The sequence below is a fragment of the Sus scrofa genome, chromosome 6, assembly GCF_054392235.1.
Source record: "Sus scrofa isolate SSC_HxYL_T2T_F1_AM1 chromosome 6, Sscrofa_HxYL_maternal_Yorkshire_Landrace_v2.0, whole genome shotgun sequence".
Lineage (NCBI taxonomy): Eukaryota > Metazoa > Chordata > Mammalia > Artiodactyla > Suidae > Sus > Sus scrofa.
In genome coordinates this window covers 19,476,649-19,495,060 of record NC_139388.1, presented here as the reverse complement: position 1 = coordinate 19,495,060, position 18,412 = coordinate 19,476,649, and the positions used below count along the sequence as shown (strand labels likewise).

The 18,412-nt window shown below is 55.0% G+C and overlaps 1 long non-coding RNA gene across 1 annotated transcript; it reads left to right on the top strand.

The window, feature by feature from the left end:
* Nucleotides 1–4,044: 4,044 nt before the first annotated feature.
* LOC146402233 (uncharacterized) lies at nucleotides 4,045–14,820 on the top strand. The gene is made up of 5 exons (XR_014808624.1): nucleotides 4,045–4,541; nucleotides 4,659–7,617; nucleotides 7,735–10,696; nucleotides 10,814–13,770; nucleotides 13,888–14,820. It is a non-coding gene; the product is annotated as an uncharacterized LOC146402233 (long non-coding RNA).
* The last annotated feature ends 3,592 nt before the right edge of the window (nucleotides 14,821–18,412 follow it).

Sequence of the window (18,412 nt, the reverse complement as noted above, 5' to 3'; positions counted from 1 at the left end):
TGGCACTATGAGCTGGGACCCGACGTGATGACCAAGCGTGGATAAATTTCTTTCTGTACTAGCCTTTCCTTTTATGTTTCTAAATCCCTAATTGATGTTCCTGCCCCCATGTGTGGCATGCAGATACACTCTGCCCCGGCAATGAATCCACTGCGATGCTGTCCATCCCAAGGCTTGCCCTTCAAACACTCTGCCACCTGAGGCAGAGGGTCAGGAGAGCCTTTGGGACTGCCTCATCTGGCAATACCCTTAGCTACACTGTCAGAATAAGCATGTGTACCCCTTTTCTTCTTTCTCAATTAAGCTCATACTGTCCCCATCTCTTCGTCTTTATAAATGGATCTCGATGCCCCCTGTGACAATGGGGTGCCCTTTGGCCAGACTTGGATCTCGCTGGAGCCATGTCCACAGCCACAGCACTGCCAGATAGACACTCTCAAGCCAGGCAGCCACGAGGGAACTCCCTGAGAGCTTGCTGGGTGATTCCAATCAACCCTGCTTCATTCACCAGACCTGGGTTCGCTCAGGCCTCCATACCCTGGCCCCGTCCGGAAACGGGAGGCTCCTCTCAAAAGGCAAGAAGGAAACTCCCCTGAGCCTTTGGAAGGGAGAAGCACAGGGATTCGCCCAGCTCTGGGTCCACCACAAAGCCACCAAAGCCCCCCATTCCTTCCACAGCAGCAGCAGCAGCAGCAGCAGCAGCAGCAGCAGCAGCAGCAGCAGCAGCCGCCTGATTCTCCACCCACATCCACCACCGACGGTCAGGGCCTTGCAAATGGCCAGCTCCCGAGACCACACAGATGCTGGGCGGGTCTCCGCTCCTGCGTCTGGAGGAACACAAGGCGTTCCGACACCCAGTGACTCCTTCCAGCAGCCTTCGAAGCACACTCCCAAGCCACCAGGCTGCCGATCCACCTCCCAATGCTACAGGGACGCCTGTGTCCTCTGCCTGACAGGAGGCGTCTTGGACCAGACAGTCCCCGGTGCCCAGGAACCAACGCAAAGGCCTCTGGGCGCTTGCTGTGGCTTCCTATCCACACACTCTCCATCCCACCACTCAGCCTGCACCTGCAGCCTTGCCGCTGCACCTGGGTCCAGAAGGTGCTCTGGCGCCGTCTTGTGGACACCTGCTCTAACAGCAACTCTCAGGTTTTCCTCCTCTCTCTGCCTCAGCCGCCCCCCAGGGCGGCACTGGCTGGGGGCAATATGCTCCTGGAATGGCCTTCCCCCGCAGCTGCGCTGCCGCCGCCGCGGCCGCCCCCGCCGCCGGCCTGATCTAGCAAGAAGGGCCAATCCAGGAGGGCCATTGCTCTCTCAAAGGCTTTCGGAGCCTGGAGGCCCACCTCCACCTTGCCACTCCATGCAAACCTTCAGCTCCCAACCCATCCTATCAGGACAGCCTTCTCCCTTTGGGAGATAGCCCTGCCACGATGCCGTTATGGAGACAGGTCCGTAGGTATGTACCCACTGATTTTGTTCATAGCTTTCCAGCTGTGACGCCTTCATTCCTATGCCAGAATACTGCTTCTTTCCGTTCATTCCTTTTGTCCTCTCTTTCCCTCGTGCTTCCTAGTGTATGGACCCCACCGCAGCTGGCCTGAGTTGTCTGCACGTCGATGTTTTCCCAGCAGCAGAGGTGAGCACGCCCGCCACAGGGACAAAGACAGCTCTGTTCCCCAGGGGATTGGGGGGACTCTTGGGGACACCTCCCTTTTTCGCAGTCAATCTACCAGCCTTAGGTCCGATTTCCGGACCAGCTGTATTGAGGGAACGGAAGAGGCTCCAAGGTAAAGACAAGGACGGCGTTTCAGGAGACCTCAGGCGAGAAACTGCCCAGGGATTAACACAGCTGCTCACCAAAGGATCACCGTTTGACCACCTTCCATGCACGACCCTCAGGCACTTTCCTCCTGGCACCAGAGCCCAGGTCAGCCTGGGGTCTCCCAATCAACAGCTCGACCGCAGACACCAGCCAACAGCCCAACAAAACCCCAAACCCAAGGGGAAAATGGCAAAAGACCTCAAGAGACATTTCCCGAAACAGACATGCAGAGGGCAAAAAGCACTGGGAGACATGTGCCCCGCATCCCTCATGAGGAGAGACATGCACGTCAAAGGGACTCTGCAGGACCAACCCACCTCTCTCTGAAGGGCCACCATTAGGAAGTCTACAAGGCACACATCCCTGAGAGGGTGTGGACAAGAAGATGCCCTCCTCCACGGTGGGTATTTTTGTACGTGTGGACAACCGCAATGGACCACACGATCGAGGGAATCCACAAAAATCAATAGCGGACGACCTCAGCACCCAGGCCTCCCACTCTTGGTCCTATTTCCGGAATTGGGTCTTTGAAAAATGTAAAAGCCCCCGCTATGTTCATGCAGCACACTTCCCAATAGCCAGCCATGGAAAACAACTCAATGTCCATCGAGAGATGATTGGATTAGGAAGAGAGTGGATATGTACACATTGGCATGCTCCTCAAACATTGAGAAAAAAAAAAAAAAGCAGAACCCCGAAAACCCCAGAGCAAGAGGAAAATGCCATTCGCAGCCATGTAGGTGGCACGAGAAGCTAGGTGACACCTCGTTTCATACTAGGTGAACTAAGTCGGAACACGAACGACACATACCAAGGGCTATCCCTTCTATGTGGAAGCTAGCAAATGGAACCAACGAACCTTTCTATGTAGAAGCAGCTCATAGACTGGAAAACATCGCTGTGGTTGCCAGATGGTAGGGGGAGGCTGTGGGAAGGCCTGGGATTTGGGAGTGGTAGCGTCAACCTCTTGTGCTTGGCATGTGTTAGCAATGAAGTCCTGCTCTATAGCACAGGGATTCTACCTGGCCACTTCTGTGGAACCAAAATGGAAGACACTGCGACCAAAAGAAGATGCATATACATGTACGACTGGATCGCGTTTGTGCTCAAGTGAAACTGGGCACCATACATCCGTGAGAATGGAAAATAATCACCGATAAAATCCCACACCCTTAATGGCTTGGGATTCCCCACAGCATGTGCTATGGTACATAGCCCTGCCTCTCAGGAGAAGCCAGGCGGGCTCCGTTGACCCTGACAAGGGGCACTGGCACTATGAGCTGGGACCCGACGTGATGACCAAGCGTGGATAAATTTCTTTCTGTACTAGCCTTTCCTTTTATGTTTCTAAATCCCTAATTGATGTTCCTGCCCCCATGTGTGGCATGCAGATACACTCTGCCCCGGCAATGAATCCACTGCGATGCTGTCCATCCCAAGGCTTGCCCTTCAAACACTCTGCCACCTGAGGCAGAGGGTCAGGAGAGCCTTTGGGACTGCCTCATCTGGCAATACCCTTAGCTACACTGTCAGAATAAGCATGTGTACCCCTTTTCTTCTTTCTCAATTAAGCTCATACTGTCCCCATCTCTTCGTCTTTATAAATGGATCTCGATGCCCCCTGTGACAATGGGGTGCCCTTTGGCCAGACTTGGATCTCGCTGGAGCCATGTCCACAGCCACAGCACTGCCAGATAGACACTCTCAAGACAGGCAGCCACGAGGGAACTCCCTGAGAGCTTGCTGGGTGATTCCAATCAACCCTGCTTCATTCACCAGACCTGGGTTCGCTCAGGCCTCCATACCCTGGCCCCGTCCGGAAACGGGAGGCTCCTCTCAAAAGGCAAGAAGGAAACTCCCCTGAGCCTTTGGAAGGGAGAAGCACAGGGATTCGCCCAGCTCTGGGTCCACCACAAAGCCACCAAAGCCCCCCATTCCTTCCACAGCAGCAGCAGCAGCAGCAGCAGCAGCAGCAGCAGCAGCAGCAGCAGCAGCCGCCTGATTCTCCACCCACATCCACCACCGACGGTCAGGGCCTTGCAAATGGCCAGCTCCCGAGACCACACAGATGCTGGGCGGGTCTCCGCTCCTGCGTCTGGAGGAACACAAGGCGTTCCGACACCCAGTGACTCCTTCCAGCAGCCTTCGAAGCACACTCCCAAGCCACCAGGCTGCCGATCCACCTCCCAATGCTACAGGGACGCCTGTGTCCTCTGCCTGACAGGAGGCGTCTTGGACCAGACAGTCCCCGGTGCCCAGGAACCAACGCAAAGGCCTCTGGGCGCTTGCTGTGGCTTCCTATCCACACACTCTCCATCCCACCACTCAGCCTGCACCTGCAGCCTTGCCGCTGCACCTGGGTCCAGAAGGTGCTCTGGCGCCGTCTTGTGGACACCTGCTCTAACAGCAACTCTCAGGTTTTCCTCCTCTCTCTGCCTCAGCCGCCCCCCAGGGCGGCACTGGCTGGGGGCAATATGCTCCTGGAATGGCCTTCCCCCGCAGCTGCCGCCGCCGCGGCCGCCCCCGCCGCCGGCCTGATCTAGCAAGAAGGGCCAATCCAGGAGGGCCATTGCTCTCTCAAAGGCTTTCGGAGCCTGGAGGCCCACCTCCACCTTGCCACTCCATGCAAACCTTCAGCTCCCAACCCATCCTATCAGGACAGCCTTCTCCCTTTGGGAGATAGCCCTGCCACGATGCCGTTATGGAGACAGGTCCGTAGGTATGTACCCACTGATTTTGTTCATAGCTTTCCAGCTGTGACGCCTTCATTCCTATGCCAGAATACTGCTTCTTTCCGTTCATTCCTTTTGTCCTCTCTTTCCCTCGTGCTTCCTAGTGTATGGACCCCACCGCAGCTGGCCTGAGTTGTCTGCACGTCGATGTTTTCCCAGCAGCAGAGGTGAGCACGCCCGCCACAGGGACAAAGACAGCTCTGTTCCCCAGGGGATTGGGGGGACTCTTGGGGACACCTCCCTTTTTCGCAGTCAATCTACCAGCCTTAGGTCCGATTTCCGGACCAGCTGTATTGAGGGAACGGAAGAGGCTCCAAGGTAAAGACAAGGACGGCGTTTCAGGAGACCTCAGGCGAGAAACTGCCCAGGGATTAACACAGCTGCTCACCAAAGGATCACCGTTTGACCACCTTCCATGCACGACCCTCAGGCACTTTCCTCCTGGCACCAGAGCCCAGGTCAGCCTGGGGTCTCCCAATCAACAGCTCGACCGCAGACACCAGCCAACAGCCCAACAAAACCCCAAACCCAAGGGGAAAATGGCAAAAGACCTCAAGAGACATTTCCCGAAACAGACATGCAGAGGGCAAAAAGCACTGGGAGACATGTGCCCCGCATCCCTCATGAGGAGAGACATGCACGTCAAAGGGACTCTGCAGGACCAACCCACCTCTCTCTGAAGGGCCACCATTAGGAAGTCTACAAGGCACACATCCCTGAGAGGGTGTGGACAAGAAGATGCCCTCCTCCACGGTGGGTATTTTTGTACGTGTGGACAACCGCGATGGACCACACGATCGAGGGAATCCACAAAAATCAATAGCGGACGACCTCAGCACCCAGGCCTCCCACTCTTGGTCCTATTTCCGGAATTGGGTCTTTGAAAAATGTAAAAGCCCCCGCTATGTTCATGCAGCACACTTCCCAATAGCCAGCCATGGAAAACAACTCAATGTCCATCGAGAGATGATTGGATTAGGAAGAGAGTGGATATGTACACATTGGCATGCTCCTCAAACATTGAGAAAAAAAAAAAAAAGCAGAACCCCGAAAACCCCAGAGCAAGAGGAAAATGCCATTCGCAGCCATGTAGGTGGCACGAGAAGCTAGGTGACACCTCGTTTCATACTAGGTGAACTAAGTCGGAACACGAACGACACATACCAAGGGCTATCCCTTCTATGTGGAAGCTAGCAAATGGAACCAACGAACCTTTCTATGTAGAAGCAGCTCATAGACTGGAAAACATCGCTGTGGTTGCCAGATGGTAGGGGGAGGCTGTGGGAAGGCCTGGGATTTGGGAGTGGTAGCGTCAACCTCTTGTGCTTGGCATGTGTTAGCAATGAAGTCCTGCTCTATAGCACAGGGATTCTACCTGGCCACTTCTGTGGAACCAAAATGGAAGACACTGCGACCAAAAGAAGATGCATATACATGTACGACTGGATCGCGTTTGTGCTCAAGTGAAACTGGGCACCATACATCCGTGAGAATGGAAAATAATCACCGATAAAATCCCACACCCTTAATGGCTTGGGATTCCCCACAGCATGTGCTATGCTACATAGCCCTGCCTCTCAGGAGAAGCCAGGCGGGCTCCGTTGACCCTGACAAGGGGCACTGGCACTATGAGCTGGGACCCGACGTGATGACCAAGCGTGGATAAATTTCTTTCTGTACTAGCCTTTCCTTTTATGTTTCTAAATCCCTAATTGATGTTCCTGCCCCCATGTGTGGCATGCAGATACACTCTGCCCCGGCAATGAATCCACTGCGATGCTGTCCATCCCAAGGCTTGCCCTTCAAACACTCTGCCACCTGAGGCAGAGGGTCAGGAGAGCCTTTGGGACTGCCTCATCTGGCAATACCCTTAGCTACACTGTCAGAATAAGCATGTGTACCCCTTTTCTTCTTTCTCAATTAAGCTCATACTGTCCCCATCTCTTCGTCTTTATAAATGGATCTCGATGCCCCCTGTGACAATGGGGTGCCCTTTGGCCAGACGTGGATCTCGCTGGAGCCATGTCCACAGCCACAGCACTGACAGATAGACACTCTCAAGCCAGGCAGCCACGAGGGAACTCCCTGAGAGCTTGCTGGGTGATTCCAATCAACCCTGCTTCATTCACCAGACCTGGGTTCGCTCAGGCCTCCATACCCTGGCCCCGTCCGGAAACGGGAGGCTCCTCTCAAAAGGCAAGAAGGAAACTCCCCTGAGCCTTTGGAAGGGAGAAGCACAGGGATTCGCCCAGCTCTGGGTCCACCACAAAGCCACCAAAGCCCCCCATTCCTTCCACAGCAGCAGCAGCAGCAGCAGCAGCAGCAGCAGCAGCAGCAGCCGCCTGATTCTCCACCCACATCCACCACCGACGGTCAGGGCCTTGCAAATGGCCAGCTCCCGAGACCACACAGATGCTGGGCGGGTCTCCGCTCCTGCGTCTGGAGGAACACAAGGCGTTCCGACACCCAGTGACTCCTTCCAGCAGCCTTCGAAGCACACTCCCAAGCCACCAGGCTGCCGATCCACCTCCCAATGCTACAGGGACGCCTGTGTCCTCTGCCTGACAGGAGGCGTCTTGGACCAGACAGTCCCCGGTGCCCAGGAACCAACGCAAAGGCCTCTGGGCGCTTGCTGTGGCTTCCTATCCACACACTCTCCATCCCACCACTCAGCCTGCACCTGCAGCCTTGCCGCTGCACCTGGGTCCAGAAGGTGCTCTGGCGCCGTCTTGTGGACACCTGCTCTAACAGCAACTCTCAGGTTTTCCTCCTCTCTCTGCCTCAGCCGCCCCCCAGGGCGGCACTGGCTGGGGGCAATATGCTCCTGGAATGGCCTTCCCCCGCAGCTGCCGCCGCCGCGGCCGCCCCCGCCGCCGGCCTGATCTAGCAAGAAGGGCCAATCCAGGAGGGCCATTGCTCTCTCAAAGGCTTTCGGAGCCTGGAGGCCCACCTCCACCTTGCCACTCCATGCAAACCTTCAGCTCCCAACCCATCCTATCAGGACAGCCTTCTCCCTTTGGGAGATAGCCCTGCCACGATGCCGTTATGGAGACAGGTCCGTAGGTATGTACCCACTGATTTTGTTCATAGCTTTCCAGCTGTGACGCCTTCATTCCTATGCCAGAATACTGCTTCTTTCCGTTCATTCCTTTTGTCCTCTCTTTCCCTCGTGCTTCCTAGTGTATGGACCCCACCGCAGCTGGCCTGAGTTGTCTGCACGTCGATGTTTTCCCAGCAGCAGAGGTGAGCACGCCCGCCACAGGGACAAAGACAGCTCTGTTCCCCAGGGGATTGGGGGGACTCTTGGGGACACCTCCCTTTTTCGCAGTCAATCTACCAGCCTTAGGTCCGATTTCCGGACCAGCTGTATTGAGGGAACGGAAGAGGCTCCAAGGTAAAGACAAGGACGGCGTTTCAGGAGACCTCAGGCGAGAAACTGCCCAGGGATTAACACAGCTGCTCACCAAAGGATCACCGTTTGACCACCTTCCATGCACGACCCTCAGGCACTTTCCTCCTGGCACCAGAGCCCAGGTCAGCCTGGGGTCTCCCAATCAACAGCTCGACCGCAGACACCAGCCAACAGCCCAACAAAACCCCAAACCCAAGGGGAAAATGGCAAAAGACCTCAAGAGACATTTCCCGAAACAGACATGCAGAGGGCAAAAAGCACTGGGAGACATGTGCCCCGCATCCCTCATGAGGAGAGACATGCACGTCAAAGGGACTCTGCAGGACCAACCCACCTCTCTCTGAAGGGCCACCATTAGGAAGTCTACAAGGCACACATCCCTGAGAGGGTGTGGACAAGAAGATGCCCTCCTCCACGGTGGGTATTTTTGTACGTGTGGACAACCGCGATGGACCACACGATCGAGGGAATCCACAAAAATCAATAGCGGACGACCTCAGCACCCAGGCCTCCCACTCTTGGTCCTATTTCCGGAATTGGGTCTTTGAAAAATGTAAAAGCCCCCGCTATGTTCATGCAGCACACTTCCCAATAGCCAGACATGGAAAACAACTCAATGTCCATCGAGAGATGATTGGATTAGGAAGAGAGTGGATATGTACACATTGGAATGCTCCTCAAACATTGAGAAAAAAAAAAAAAAGCAGAACCCCGAAAACCCCAGAGCAAGAGGAAAATGCCATTCGCAGCCATGTAGGTGGCACGAGAAGCTAGGTGACACCTCGTTTCATACTAGGTGAACTAAGTCGGAACACGAACGACACATACCAAGGGCTATCCCTTCTATGTGGAAGCTAGCAAATGGAACCAACGAACCTTTCTATGTAGAAGCAGCTCATAGACTGGAAAACATCGCTGTGGTTGCCAGATGGTAGGGGGAGGCTGTGGGAAGGCCTGGGATTTGGGAGTGGTAGCGTCAACCTCTTGTGCTTGGCATGTGTTAGCAATGAAGTCCTGCTCTATAGCACAGGGATTCTACCTGGCCACTTCTGTGGAACCAAAATGGAAGACACTGCGACCAAAAGAAGATGCATATACATGTACGACTGGATCGCGTTTGTGCTCAAGTGAAACTGGGCACCATACATCCGTGAGAATGGAAAATAATCACCGATAAAATCCCACACCCTTAATGGCTTGGGATTCCCCACAGCATGTGCTATGGTGCATAGCCCTGCCTCTCAGGAGAAGCCAGGCGGGCTCCGTTGACCCTGACAAGGGGCACTGGCACTATGAGCTGGGACCCGACGTGATGACCAAGCGTGGATAAATTTCTTTCTGTACTAGCCTTTCCTTTTATGTTTCTAAATCCCTAATTGATGTTCCTGCCCCCATGTGTGGCATGCAGATACACTCTGCCCCGGCAATGAATCCACTGCGATGCTGTCCATCCCAAGGCTTGCCCTTCAAACACTCTGCCACCTGAGGCAGAGGGTCAGGAGAGCCTTTGGGACTGCCTCATCTGGCAATACCCTTAGCTACACTGTCAGAATAAGCATGTGTACCCCTTTTCTTCTTTCTCAATTAAGCTCATACTGTCCCCATCTCTTCGTCTTTATAAATGGATCTCGATGCCCCCTGTGACAATGGGGTGCCCTTTGGCCAGACTTGGATCTCGCTGGAGCCATGTCCACAGCCACAGCACTGACAGATAGACACTCTCAAGCCAGGCAGCCACGAGGGAACTCCCTGAGAGCTTGCTGGGTGATTCCAATCAACCCTGCTTCATTCACCAGACCTGGGTTCGCTCAGGCCTCCATACCCTGGCCCCGTCCGGAAACGGGAGGCTCCTCTCAAAAGGCAAGAAGGAAACTCCCCTGAGCCTTTGGAAGGGAGAAGCACAGGGATTCGCCCAGCTCTGGGTCCACCACAAAGCCACCAAAGCCCCCCATTCCTTCCACAGCAGCAGCAGCAGCAGCAGCAGCAGCAGCAGCAGCAGCAGCCGCCGCCTGATTCTCCACCCACATCCACCACCGACGGTCAGGGCCTTGCAAATGGCCAGCTCCCGAGACCACACAGATGCTGGGCGGGTCTCCGCTCCTGCGTCTGGAGGAACACAAGGCGTTCCGACACCCAGTGACTCCTTCCAGCAGCCTTCGAAGCACACTCCCAAGCCACCAGGCTGCCGATCCACCTCCCAATGCTACAGGGACGCCTGTGTCCTCTGCCTGACAGGAGGCGTCTTGGACCAGACAGTCCCCGGTGCCCAGGAACCAACGCAAAGGCCTCTGGGCGCTTGCTGTGGCTTCCTATCCACACACTCTCCATCCCACCACTCAGCCTGCACCTGCAGCCTTGCCGCTGCACCTGGGTCCAGAAGGTGCTCTGGCGCCGTCTTGTGGACACCTGCTCTAACAGCAACTCTCAGGTTTTCCTCCTCTCTCTGCCTCAGCCGCCCCCCAGGGCGGCACTGGCTGGGGGCAATATGCTCCTGGAATGGCCTTCCCCCGCAGCTGCCGCCGCCGCGGCCGCCCCCGCCGCCGGCCTGATCTAGCAAGAAGGGCCAATCCAGGAGGGCCATTGCTCTCTCAAAGGCTTTCGGAGCCTGGAGGCCCACCTCCACCTTGCCACTCCATGCAAACCTTCAGCTCCCAACCCATCCTATCAGGACAGCCTTCTCCCTTTGGGAGATAGCCCTGCCACGATGCCGTTATGGAGACAGGTCCGTAGGTATGTACCCACTGATTTTGTTCATAGCTTTCCAGCTGTGACGCCTTCATTCCTATGCCAGAATACTGCTTCTTTCCGTTCATTCCTTTTGTCCTCTCTTTCCCTCGTGCTTCCTAGTGTATGGACCCCACCGCAGCTGGCCTGAGTTGTCTGCACGTCGATGTTTTCCCAGCAGCAGAGGTGAGCACGCCCGCCACAGGGACAAAGACAGCTCTGTTCCCCAGGGGATTGGGGGGACTCTTGGGGACACCTCCCTTTTTCGCAGTCAATCTACCAGCCTTAGGTCCGATTTCCGGACCAGCTGTATTGAGGGAACGGAAGAGGCTCCAAGGTAAAGACAAGGACGGCGTTTCAGGAGACCTCAGGCGAGAAACTGCCCAGGGATTAACACAGCTGCTCACCAAAGGATCACCGTTTGACCACCTTCCATGCACGACCCTCAGGCACTTTCCTCCTGGCACCAGAGCCCAGGTCAGCCTGGGCTCTCCCAATCAACAGCTCGACCGCAGACACCAGCCAACAGCCCAACAAAACCCCAAACCCAAGGGGAAAATGGCAAAAGACCTCAAGAGACATTTCCCGAAACAGACATGCAGAGGGCAAAAAGCACTGGGAGACATGTGCGCCGCATCCCTCATGAGGAGAGACATGCACGTCAAAGGGACTCTGCAGGACCAACCCACCTCTCTCTGAAGGGCCACCATTAGGAAGTCTACAAGGCACACATCCCTGAGAGGGTGTGGACAAGAAGATGCCCTCCTCCACGGTGGGTATTTTTGTACGTGTGGACAACCGCGATGGACCACACGATCGAGGGAATCCACAAAAATCAATAGCGGACGACCTCAGCACCCAGGCCTCCCACTCTTGGTCCTATTTCCGGAATTGGGTCTTTGAAAAATGTAAAAGCCCCCGCTATGTTCATGCAGCACACTTCCCAATAGCCAGACATGGAAAACAACTCAATGTCCATCGAGAGATGATTGGATTAGGAAGAGAGTGGATATGTACACATTGGAATGCTCCTCAAACATTGAGAAAAAAAAAAAAGCAGAACCCCGAAAACCCCAGAGCAAGAGGAAAATGCCATTCGCAGCCATGTAGGTGGCACGAGAAGCTAGGTGACACCTCGTTTCATACTAGGTGAACTAAGTCGGAACACGAACGACACATACCAAGGGCTATCCCTTCTATGTGGAAGCTAGCAAATGGAACCAACGAACCTTTCTATGTAGAAGCAGCTCATAGACTGGAAAACATCGCTGTGGTTGCCAGATGGTAGGGGGAGGCTGTGGGAAGGCCTGGGATTTGGGAGTGGTAGCGTCAACCTCTTGTGCTTGGCATGTGTTAGCAATGAAGTCCTGCTCTATAGCACAGGGATTCTACCTGGCCACTTCTGTGGAACCAAAATGGAAGACACTGCGACCAAAAGAAGATGCATATACATGTACGACTGGATCGCGTTTGTGCTCAAGTGAAACTGGGCACCATACATCCGTGAGAATGGAAAATAATCACCGATAAAATCCCACACCCTTAATGGCTTGGGATTCCCCACAGCATGTGCTATGCTACATAGCCCTGCCTCTCAGGAGAAGCCAGGCGGGCTCCGTTGACCCTGACAAGGGGCACTGGCACTATGAGCTGGGACCCGACGTGATGACCAAGCGTGGATAAATTTCTTTCTGTACTAGCCTTTCCTTTTATGTTTCTAAATCCCTAATTGATGTTCCTGCCCCCATGTGTGGCATGCAGATACACTCTGCCCCGGCAATGAATCCACTGCGATGCTGTCCATCCCAAGGCTTGCCCTTCAAACACTCTGCCACCTGAGGCAGAGGGTCAGGAGAGCCTTTGGGACTGCCTCATCTGGCAATACCCTTAGCTACACTGTCAGAATAAGCATGTGTACCCCTTTTCTTCTTTCTCAATTAAGCTCATACTGTCCCCATCTCTTCGTCTTTATAAATGGATCTCGATGCCCCCTGTGACAATGGGGTGCCCTTTGGCCAGACGTGGATCTCGCTGGAGCCATGTCCACAGCCACAGCACTGACAGATAGACACTCTCAAGCCAGGCAGCCACGAGGGAACTCCCTGAGAGCTTGCTGGGTGATTCCAATCAACCCTGCTTCATTCACCAGACCTGGGTTCGCTCAGGCCTCCATACCCTGGCCCCGTCCGGAAACGGGAGGCTCCTCTCAAAAGGCAAGAAGGAAACTCCCCTGAGCCTTTGGAAGGGAGAAGCACAGGGATTCGCCCAGCTCTGGGTCCACCACAAAGCCACCAAAGCCCCCCATTCCTTCCACAGCAGCAGCAGCAGCAGCAGCAGCAGCAGCAGCAGCAGCAGCCGCCTGATTCTCCACCCACATCCACCACCGACGGTCAGGGCCTTGCAAATGGCCAGCTCCCGAGACCACACAGATGCTGGGCGGGTCTCCGCTCCTGCGTCTGGAGGAACACAAGGCGTTCCGACACCCAGTGACTCCTTCCAGCAGCCTTCGAAGCACACTCCCAAGCCACCAGGCTGCCGATCCACCTCCCAATGCTACAGGGACGCCTGTGTCCTCTGCCTGACAGGAGGCGTCTTGGACCAGACAGTCCCCGGTGCCCAGGAACCAACGCAAAGGCCTCTGGGCGCTTGCTGTGGCTTCCTATCCACACACTCTCCATCCCACCACTCAGCCTGCACCTGCAGCCTTGCCGCTGCACCTGGGTCCAGAAGGTGCTCTGGCGCCGTCTTGTGGACACCTGCTCTAACAGCAACTCTCAGGTTTTCCTCCTCTCTCTGCCTCAGCCGCCCCCCAGGGCGGCACTGGCTGGGGGCAATATGCTCCTGGAATGGCCTTCCCCCGCAGCTGCCGCCGCCGCGGCCGCCCCCGCCGCCGGCCTGATCTAGCAAGAAGGGCCAATCCAGGAGGGCCATTGCTCTCTCAAAGGCTTTCGGAGCCTGGAGGCCCACCTCCACCTTGCCACTCCATGCAAACCTTCAGCTCCCAACCCATCCTATCAGGACAGCCTTCTCCCTTTGGGAGATAGCCCTGCCACGATGCCGTTATGGAGACAGGTCCGTAGGTATGTACCCACTGATTTTGTTCATAGCTTTCCAGCTGTGACGCCTTCATTCCTATGCCAGAATACTGCTTCTTTCCGTTCATTCCTTTTGTCCTCTCTTTCCCTCGTGCTTCCTAGTGTATGGACCCCACCGCAGCTGGCCTGAGTTGTCTGCACGTCGATGTTTTCCCAGCAGCAGAGGTGAGCACGCCCGCCACAGGGACAAAGACAGCTCTGTTCCCCAGGGGATTGGGGGGACTCTTGGGGACACCTCCCTTTTTCGCAGTCAATCTACCAGCCTTAGGTCCGATTTCCGGACCAGCTGTATTGAGGGAACGGAAGAGGCTCCAAGGTAAAGACAAGGACGGCGTTTCAGGAGACCTCAGGCGAGAAACTGCCCAGGGATTAACACAGCTGCTCACCAAAGGATCACCGTTTGACCACCTTCCATGCACGACCCTCAGGCACTTTCCTCCTGGCACCAGAGCCCAGGTCAGCCTGGGCTCTCCCAATCAACAGCTCGACCGCAGACACCAGCCAACAGCCCAACAAAACCCCAAACCCAAGGGGAAAATGGCAAAAGACCTCAAGAGACATTTCCCGAAACAGACATGCAGAGGGCAAAAAGCACTGGGAGACATGTGCCCCGCATCCCTCATGAGGAGAGACATGCACGTCAAAGGGACTCTGCAGGACCAACCCACCTCTCTCTGAAGGGCCACCATTAGGAAGTCTACAAGGCACACATCCCTGAGAGGGTGTGGACAAGAAGATGCCCTCCTCCACGGTGGGTATTTTTGTACGTGTGGACAACCGCGATGGACCACACGATCGAGGGAATCCACAAAAATCAATAGCGGACGACCTCAGCACCCAGGCCTCCCACTCTTGGTCCTATTTCCGGAATTGGGTCTTTGAAAAATGTAAAAGCCCCCGCTATGTTCATGCAGCACACTTCCCAATAGCCAGCCATGGAAAACAACTCAATGTCCATCGAGAGATGATTGGATTAGGAAGAGAGTGGATATGTACACATTGGAATGCTCCTCAAACATTGAGAAAAAAAAAAAAGCAGAACCCCGAAAACCCCAGAGCAAGAGGAAAATGCCATTCGCAGCCATGTAGGTGGCACGAGAAGCTAGGTGACACCTCGTTTCATACTAGGTGAACTAAGTCGGAACACGAACGACACATACCAAGGGCTATCCCTTCTATGTGGAAGCTAGCAAATGGAACCAACGAACCTTTCTATGTAGAAGCAGCTCATAGACTGGAAAACATCGCTGTGGTTGCCAGATGGTAGGGGGAGGCTGTGGGAAGGCCTGGGATTTGGGAGTGGTAGCGTCAACCTCTTGTGCTTGGCATGTGTTAGCAATGAAGTCCTGCTCTATAGCACAGGGATTCTACCTGGCCACTTCTGTGGAACCAAAATGGAAGACACTGCGACCAAAAGAAGATGCATATACATGTACGACTGGATCGCGTTTGTGCTCAAGTGAAACTGGGCACCATACATCCGTGAGAATGGAAAATAATCACCGATAAAATCCCACACCCTTAATGGCTTGGGATTCCCCACAGCATGTGCTATGCTACATAGCCCTGCCTCTCAGGAGAAGCCAGGCGGGCTCCGTTGACCCTGACAAGGGGCACTGGCACTATGAGCTGGGACCCGACGTGATGACCAAGCGTGGATAAATTTCTTTCTGTACTAGCCTTTCCTTTTATGTTTCTAAATCCCTAATTGATGTTCCTGCCCCCATGTGTGGCATGCAGATACACTCTGCCCCGGCAATGAATCCACTGCGATGCTGTCCATCCCAAGGCTTGCCCTTCAAACACTCTGCCACCTGAGGCAGAGGGTCAGGAGAGCCTTTGGGACTGCCTCATCTGGCAATACCCTTAGCTACACTGTCAGAATAAGCATGTGTACCCCTTTTCTTCTTTCTCAATTAAGCTCATACTGTCCCCATCTCTTCGTCTTTATAAATGGATCTCGATGCCCCCTGTGACAATGGGGTGCCCTTTGGCCAGACGTGGATCTCGCTGGAGCCATGTCCACAGCCACAGCACTGACAGATAGACACTCTCAAGCCAGGCAGCCACGAGGGAACTCCCTGAGAGCTTGCTGGGTGATTCCAATCAACCCTGCTTCATTCACCAGACCTGGGTTCGCTCAGGCCTCCATACCCTGGCCCCGTCCGGAAACGGGAGGCTCCTCTCAAAAGGCAAGAAGGAAACTCCCCTGAGCCTTTGGAAGGGAGAAGCACAGGGATTCGCCCAGCTCTGGGTCCACCACAAAGCCACCAAAGCCCCCCATTCCTTCCACAGCAGCAGCAGCAGCAGCAGCAGCAGAAGCAGCAGCCTCATTCTCCACCCACATCCACCACCGACGGTCAGGGCCTTGCAAATGGCCAGCTCCCGAGACCACACAGATGCTGGGCGGGTCTCCGCTCCTGCGTCTGGAGGAACACAAGGCGTTCCGACACCCAGTGACTCCTTCCAGCAGCCTTCGAAGCACACTCCCAAGCCACCAGGCTGCCGATCCACCTCCCAATGCTACAGGGACGCCTGTGTCCTCTGCCTGACAGGAGGCGTCTTGGACCAGACAGTCCCCGGTGCCCAGGAACCAACGCAAAGGCCTCTGGGCGCTTGCTGTGGCTTCCTATCCACACACTCTCCATCCCACCACTCAGCCTGCACCTGCAGCCTTGCCGCTGCACCTGGGTCCAGAAGGTGCTCTGGCGCCGTCTTGTGGACACCTGCTCTAACAGCAACTCTCAGGTTTTCCTCCTCTCTCTGCCTCAGCCGCCCCCCAGGGCGGCACTGGCTGGGGGCAATATGCTCCTGGAATGGCCTTCCCCCGCAGCTGCCGCCGCCGCGGCCGCCCCCGCCGCCGGCCTGATCTAGCAAGAAGGGCCAATCCAGGAGGGCCATTGCTCTCTCAAAGGCTTTCGGAGCCTGGAGGCCCACCTCCACCTTGCCACTCCATGCAAACCTTCAGCTCCCAACCCATCCTATCAGGACAGCCTTCTCCCTTTGGGAGATAGCCCTGCCACGATGCCGTTATGGAGACAGGTCCGTAGGTATGTACCCACTGATTTTGTTCATAGCTTTCCAGCTGTGACGCCTTCATTCCTATGCCAGAATACTGCTTCTTTCCGTTCATTCCTTTTGTCCTCTCTTTCCCTCGTGCTTCCTAGTGTATGGACCCCACCGCAGCTGGCCTGAGTTGTCTGCACGTCGATGTTTTCCCAGCAGCAGAGGTGAGCACGCCCGCCACAGGGACAAAGACAGCTCTGTTCCCCAGGGGATTGGGGGGACTCTTGGGGACACCTCCCTTTTTCGCAGTCAATCTACCAGCCTTAGGTCCGATTTCCGGACCAGCTGTATTGAGGGAACGGAAGAGGCTCCAAGGTAAAGACAAGGACGGCGTTTCAGGAGACCTCAGGCGAGAAACTGCCCAGGGATTAACACAGCTGCTCACCAAAGGATCACCGTTTGACCACCTTCCATGCACGACCCTCAGGCACTTTCCTCCTGGCACCAGAGCCCAGGTCAGCCTGGGCTCTCCCAATCAACAGCTCGACCGCAGACACCAGCCAACAGCCCAACAAAACCCCAAACCCAAGGGGAAAATGGCAAAAGACCTCAAGAGACATTTCCCGAAACAGACATGCAGAGGGCAAAAAGCACTGGGAGACATGTGCGCCGCATCCCTCATGAGGAGAGACATGCACGTCAAAGGGACTCTGCAGGACCAACCCACCTCTCTCTGAAGGGCCACCATTAGGAAGTCTACAAGGCACACATCCCTGAGAGGGTGTGGACAAGAAGATGCCCTCCTCCACGGTGGGTATTTTTGTACGTGTGGACAACCGCGATGGACCACACGATCGAGGGAATCCACAAAAATCAATAGCGGACGACCTCAGCACCCAGGCCTCCCACTCTTGGTCCTATTTCCGGAATTGGGTCTTTGAAAAATGTAAAAGCCCCCGCTATGTTCATGCAGCACACTTCCCAATAGCCAGCCATGGAAAACAACTCAATGTCCATCGAGAGATGATTGGATTAGGAAGAGAGTGGATATGTACACATTGGAATGCTCCTCAAACATTGAGAAAAAAAAAAAAGCAGAACCCCGAAAACCCCAGAGCAAGAGGAAAATGCCATTCGCAGCCATGTAGGTGGCACGAGAAGCTAGGTGACACCTCGTTTCATACTAGGTGAACTAAGTCGGAACACGAACGACACATACCAAGGGCTATCCCTTCTATGTGGAAGCTAGCAAATGGAACCAACGAACCTTTCTATGTAGAAGCAGCTCATAGACTGGAAAACATCGCTGTGGTTGCCAGATGGTAGGGGGAGGCTGTGGGAAGGCCTGGGATTTGGGAGTGGTAGCGTCAACCTCTTGTGCTTGGCATGTGTTAGCAATGAAGTCCTGCTCTATAGCACAGGGATTCTACCTGGCCACTTCTGTGGAACCAAAATGGAAGACACTGCGACCAAAAGAAGATGCATATACATGTACGACTGGATCGCGTTTGTGCTCAAGTGAAACTGGGCACCATACATCCGTGAGAATGGAAAATAATCACCGATAAAATCCCACACCCTTAATGGCTTGGGATTCCCCACAGCATGTGCTATGCTACAT